A 6,513-nucleotide genomic window follows, 5' to 3' on the forward strand; every position below is an offset into this window, starting at 1 on the left:
CAATCGTGGCTTTTGTATAATGGACAATACTCATACAAAACTCTTGTCAAAAACATTAATTTTCCTCTTCATCTACCGATTGGTAGAATAAATTAAAAGAAAAGCGAAAAACAATAGAAGCAATACATTAGAAACGAGATTTACGTTTTTACTTAAAAACAAAGGCTGATATAACATCATATTATCGAGCTGTTTACAATAAATAAGATCGTCCAAGGTTGCGTGTCTTTTCTATAGTGTTCGATAAACAGTTTAATTCATATAGAAAACACGGTCAGTATCTATCAGAAACCAATTAATGATTTTTTAAAGATTATATCGAACAATAGATAAGTTTTTAATAGTAACAAAACTAAAATATCTTCCTACAATTCCTAACCAGTCTAGATAATGGAAAGAGCATTATGCAAACAAAAAAAGGCCATCAGAAAAATTCTGTATAGTCAACACGCAAATAGTGTTCATTTACACAGGATGCGTCTTTTATGTGTGGTTATTTTAGTATATTTTATAATAGAAAATACACAGGAACATATTTTATCATAGCTACTGAATTTGTTATAAAATATATACGAAATTGTTTTCTACATTTGTGATTGCAACAACAGAAATTAAATTTGTTCTTTTATTTACTTTACACATACTACTAAAGTGCCAACACATTATACTCAACAACTTCGACCCCTACAGAGAAAGCAACTATCGTTAGTGGGAGACACGCAGCTATTAATTAAAAACTTTATATTGTTGAGACGTCACGTAGGTATAAACTCGTTTTTTTCGATTTATTTATTTATTTTTAAATATATTACCAGTCGCGGATAGTATTATGCCCGCGGGCAATTTTAAAGTCTGGTGATACTCACAGTTTAATTATACCTATTATACGAGAAAAAATACCAGACACCTAAAGAGGACACAGGAAATGACATCACGATATGTTTTTGGAGAATGACGTCAAGGTTAGTAAAAAAACTGAATTTTTGTCAATTTATCCGTGAGATTTAAATATTATTTAATATTTAGTTAATGGATCGATAAGTAAGCGACTCGTAGTCGATGTAGAAAAGGAATTTGGATCGAATCTACTCCAAGACCTGGCTTAAAAAAAGTTAGCAATACATTTTCATAAAAGCTTTTAATTAATCTAAACAATTATTTCACATTAAAATTTGTAATTTTAATACCTTTTCGCGTAACTAATTAAAAATTTTTAGATTAAAAATAATGATTAACAATATGTTAAACATAAAAACAAGTTAATACACTAAAATATAGAAAATTTTAACATTGAAAAGTTTGCGCTGTATGCATTTTAACTTCTCATAACAAACGTCTCGCGGCAAAGTACAGAATTTCTACTTTTTTATTAAGCTATTTGTTATTTACTAATAAAAATAAAACGCCAGCCCTCATGACTCAAAACAGGCTACTTTTTTTTAATAGACTTTAGTTCTTTTGTTGTCATTAATTAGTTCTTTTAACAGTTAAGCCCTTTGGCACGATTAATCTAAGCGCTCTTTCTTTTTTTCTTTTATGTATAGGCCTATATATATATATATATATTACAGTAATGTAATAATTTTTTCTTTCTTAGATTTCAATAAATATCAAGAACTAATTTTTATTAGTATCGTAACTTTTTAAGTAACGCAATAGTAATAAAAGGGTCCCTATAAGTCAATTACATAGTTTTATTCCTATTTCGGAAGCTCTAAGTTAACCTATTTACGGGAGACTGTTAAATAATATATATAGGCCCTATATAGCTTGGAGTCGATACATTTTCTGCTAGTCAGATCCCATTATCGAGGCATCAATGTAGAATTTTATTCTAAATGCACCACGTTATTCACGAAGATGTGACCTATTTCTATTTTTACTTTAATCACAAAATATTTAAATTATACACTGTAGCTGAATCATTCGACTGTTTACTCTTGCGCTAGATATCAACCGATTCTTATTTTGAAATTTTAAACATAATTTCGTTCAGTTTATCTTAAAGGGGAATTCAAAACAGACCTACAAGTATAAGCGTGTACATATANATTAGCATTTACAATTTTTTATAAAACTCAAAATTAAGCTTTTTGCCATTTTATGATAGTTAAAAATATAAAAATGTTTTTTAAAAAATATGATAACAGATGGCGCCACCAAATGTCGCCTAGAAAGTTAAACAACTCGCTGCTGGAATTTTTATCGAGTCATGTTACAAATTCGAAGTTTTCAATATCATTGAAATTAGACGATACAGTTTGATGTATATAAAGCAATTTAGTCAAGTTGAAAGTCATAGCACATATTTTTTTAAATAGCAGCTGTTAATTTCCATTTAATGTCACTGTGGCGCAATAGTATAACATTAATTATTTCTATATTATTTTCTATAAATGCAAATAATAGTCAAATAAACGTTACACACAACAGAAAAAAAAGAAAAAGAATAGGAAGTCAATACCTACGATTTTCACATCAACAGCATCAATACCAATCAAATTGAGAGTGATTGTTTCCGGGAACAAATATTGCCAATAGATTCAGACCATAAAATTCGCTTTTAAACACTAAGAATGAGGATTCTATCTTTTGTTGTTTGATAACCATTACAGTCTTGAAGATTTAGTTCACCTCATTTCAACCTCTTTCTTATTTTCACTCTGATTATTTCAGTACTTTTCACGTTAAATAGAAGAAAATCAATAAATGTTTCCTTAATTTCTACAAAACTACGATGAAATTCACTTGATATATTGCAGTACTTATTTTATATTGTAAACATTTATTCCATGAAATAATAAATATTATAATCTGATATTAATCTGCAATTTCTAATTTTTTCAACATTTTAAGATATATTTCAGCATTTAAATCATTGAAAACTTCTGAATAATAGATGAAGCTTCTTAAAGAAGTCCATGGACTTCATCTCGTCTGTAAAAGTCTTTAAATTTTACCTGTAAGGGTTGTTCAAATAAAACATAAACTGGACCATGAGGTCACGATCACTCTAGCAGGATTACAGTATATACAACATAATGACAAAGCTGTATTAGTTGCTATAGAAAATCACACCTAATGCGTTCAGACACGTGTCCCGAGTGACACAAATTTGAAAGAGGATGAACCATTCAGTTACAGATGTTTAGACTTACAGAAATCTGTGACCTTTAAAAAACTTATTCAAAAATCCGAAAGTATGGAAGTTGGAAGAAGAAGTGAAGCTGTAAAGAGAATACCTATCTATTCAGATAGAACAAAATTATTATTTCTTACCTACGAGTAATCAATCTAATTTTCTACGATCTGTTTTGTAGGTATATTTAATAAGATTTTTAAATTATAATAGGATCTATGCTATTTTTAAATATATATTACCCTTTTAAGAGGCTTTACGGACTCTTCTAGACAATAGAAATAACCGCACACTAATAGGATTCAAACTTGGATCCTTTTGTTTACACTACTTTCTATGTCACAGATAAAACTACTTACAAACAATTGTATTCGAACCCAAAGTCTAACGGATATCATATTTTGTAACAAGTTTAAAAATTATTTAAAAGATTAAAATTGATTTTGATCCCTTAAACCGGAAGGTTAAAAGAGGGTCAAACGTATGACGGATCATTTGCGAAACGTTATCGATTTTGATGGTAATTCATTCGATGAGAAAGAAGTTCGATGTTTTACATTTAAAATTTACATAATAAGTTACGACACGCGATACTACTAAGATTTTCTTTCCAGTATTAATACTAATAAAATTATCCGATTTCGCCACGATAAACACTCCTTTAAATTAAAAATACTTAAAACCATGCATGACATCACGTAATGTTAGATTACACAATCAAATTTTCTTAATAAAAAACACGAGGATTATGGATATTATAAATTATTTTAGTACTTTTATTTATTAAGTAATTAAAAATATAATTAAAAATACATAATCTTGGGGGGAAGAATAATAGTAAATCAAAAAATTCACGAAGCAACAACTCTTTCAAAGCGTATCTATTTTATGATGTCGCTTATCCTTGTAAATTTTAACATTTTTCACATCAAATGATGCTAAACTTACAGTACAGTATATGTAACGTTATTGTGTTTTCTCATTCAACTATTCAATGAGGAGGATACTTTTTAAAAGTGTAGTAGAGGAACAAAAATATACCAGCTATTATGCTCTAGATTTATATCAATAAAAACATATTTATTATAATTTTCATAATAATAATTTAATTTACTTACAATTAACCATATAATTAGTTGCCTTAAATAGATGCCAACTTCTTGCAAATATTATGAATTCTACTAATGTGAGTTAGATCATAAGGACTTATCACACCAGTGATAATCACTGATAAACATAAGACACAGGATGAGAGACTAATTTAGAAACTTAGTTTTTAATTTCAGAATGTCTTCTATTAAATCTAAAATGTATATAATATTAATACAACCAATTTAAGTTTTAGGATCAATGTGGAATTTTTATAAAAAAAGAAAATACTGATAGTCAATCAATAAAATACTGAATTTCAACTTGCAAAAATATACAGAATCACTATGAATCACCAAATACTAAAATCAGTTCTTCCTTTCATTATTACATTTATTAATCCTTACAGTAAAATCAAATGCCTTTAAACATAATTATATAATTTATCAATTCCCTTATTAACATTTGTAACATTTTGATTTAATTGCATATCAACTTTAAAAAGTATCCAATTTTTTAATGTTTTTTTTTATTTCTCAGCATTTTTAGTTCTATTGATTACTTAATCCTCCTTTAGAAAATTATTAAAATTATTTTCAATTTAGATATAAAATGTCAATAACTTCACTTTTTCCATGTTGAGAACATTTTTTCTAAATTCAATATTTTATTTAAATATNTGCTGGTACATTCATAATAATATAATTAAAGACGTAAGCAATTTTTTACCATTAATATTTTAATATAAAAGACTAAATTTTAGACTCCTTTGTGTCAGATTAAATGATTACGTGACTGTCTTCCTATCGTGTTTTTTACATACATTTTTGTGAGCTTTGCATCCAGGACTCACGCCAAATGACTCCTTCCATCTGGGTATATAATTATTAATAATAGAATATATATAAAATCCTTTGTTACGTATTTTATTCATTCAAAAATGATGAAAATGATTATTTAAAAAGAATGTTTCGTTAATTAAAACTTATAAATAAAAGTATCCCTTACAAAAAATATTAATCATGTTTCAAGTAAGCTACTTTATTATTAATTTTTTAGGAAATATATTTTATTTATTAAAAAAAATAACATAAATTCAAAAATTCATGTCTTAAGCTGCGTGTTGTTCGTGGATTATTTCAATCAAACTTTTCATTTTGTATTTATATAATGACACCAATTACAAAGTATTATTTCATATAATTCTAACAGAATTTCCAAAAGTCAGTTAACTTTGTTTTGTTGTTAAATGATTAGTAGAAAGTTATTAAATTAATTTGTGAATGAAACGAGAAAAATTCCATTTTAAAGAACTCTGTAAAGTTTGAAGGTAATGAAGACAGCCGTTTAGTTCTTACAATAGTTAACTGACTTTTGTACCACCCTATATAATTTCCCTATAAATTTAGAAATAATTTTTTTCTATTGATTAGTTTGATTTTTTCTTGCTTTATAATATAAAATATTTATGTATTTAAAATTATAAAATATTCATTATATTAGCTACAATTATTGAATAATTTTACGTTAATTCGTTTGCATCATTCGTTTTTATATAGTAAGCAAAAATTAAATTCATTGGTTCGAAGTGGGGAATGTAGTTAAATTTCTACAACCACACCCTTTTATTTCATTTATGTAATATAATTAGGGAAGGTAAAGAAAGAGTCATTTCAACTGATTGGTTAAAAGAAGCAGTGAAATAGAAAGATATAACAGAAGTAGTCATTTAGGATGATTATTGATCGAAAGAAAACACTTGGCTAATCATCACATCATCCTTACTTTCTTCATTCTTTAAGTATAGCTTCATTCAATCACACCAGACTTTCTCTCGCTCTCTCTCTCTCTTTCCCTTTTTAAAATCTAACTCACCTCTATTATCACCTTATCCAATGAAATGTTCAATAGATCATCTCTAAAGAATGCCACTAAATTCAATAAAATAAAATCAATTATGTTATATATATTGTATATAATTATGGTAAAAGCTTCATGAAACATCCTTTATTTTCTTAAGCCCACTTACTAAATCAATTTGTAGTGTTATCTCTTCCTATTTGTTATTTAATTTTACGGAAGCCACGTGCTAACCTTAATAATATGAGGATCAGTCTAGAATGAATTTAGGATTACATAATTTCCACCCTAAATCCCTCCTGTGTCTATGTTCGTATGTGTTATGAATGTATACAGGATTCGTAGAGAAGTATATGGTTACTTTTTAATTTAAGGAACTGAAAATACGCTGAATATACGAATAAATATTTAAATTCACACATGTA

The sequence above is a fragment of the Centruroides sculpturatus genome, unplaced genomic scaffold (assembly GCF_000671375.1).
Source record: "Centruroides sculpturatus isolate CEXI.00-Female unplaced genomic scaffold, Cexi_2.0 scaffold1377, whole genome shotgun sequence".
In the NCBI taxonomy this organism is placed as follows: Eukaryota; Metazoa; Arthropoda; class Arachnida; order Scorpiones; family Buthidae; genus Centruroides; species Centruroides sculpturatus.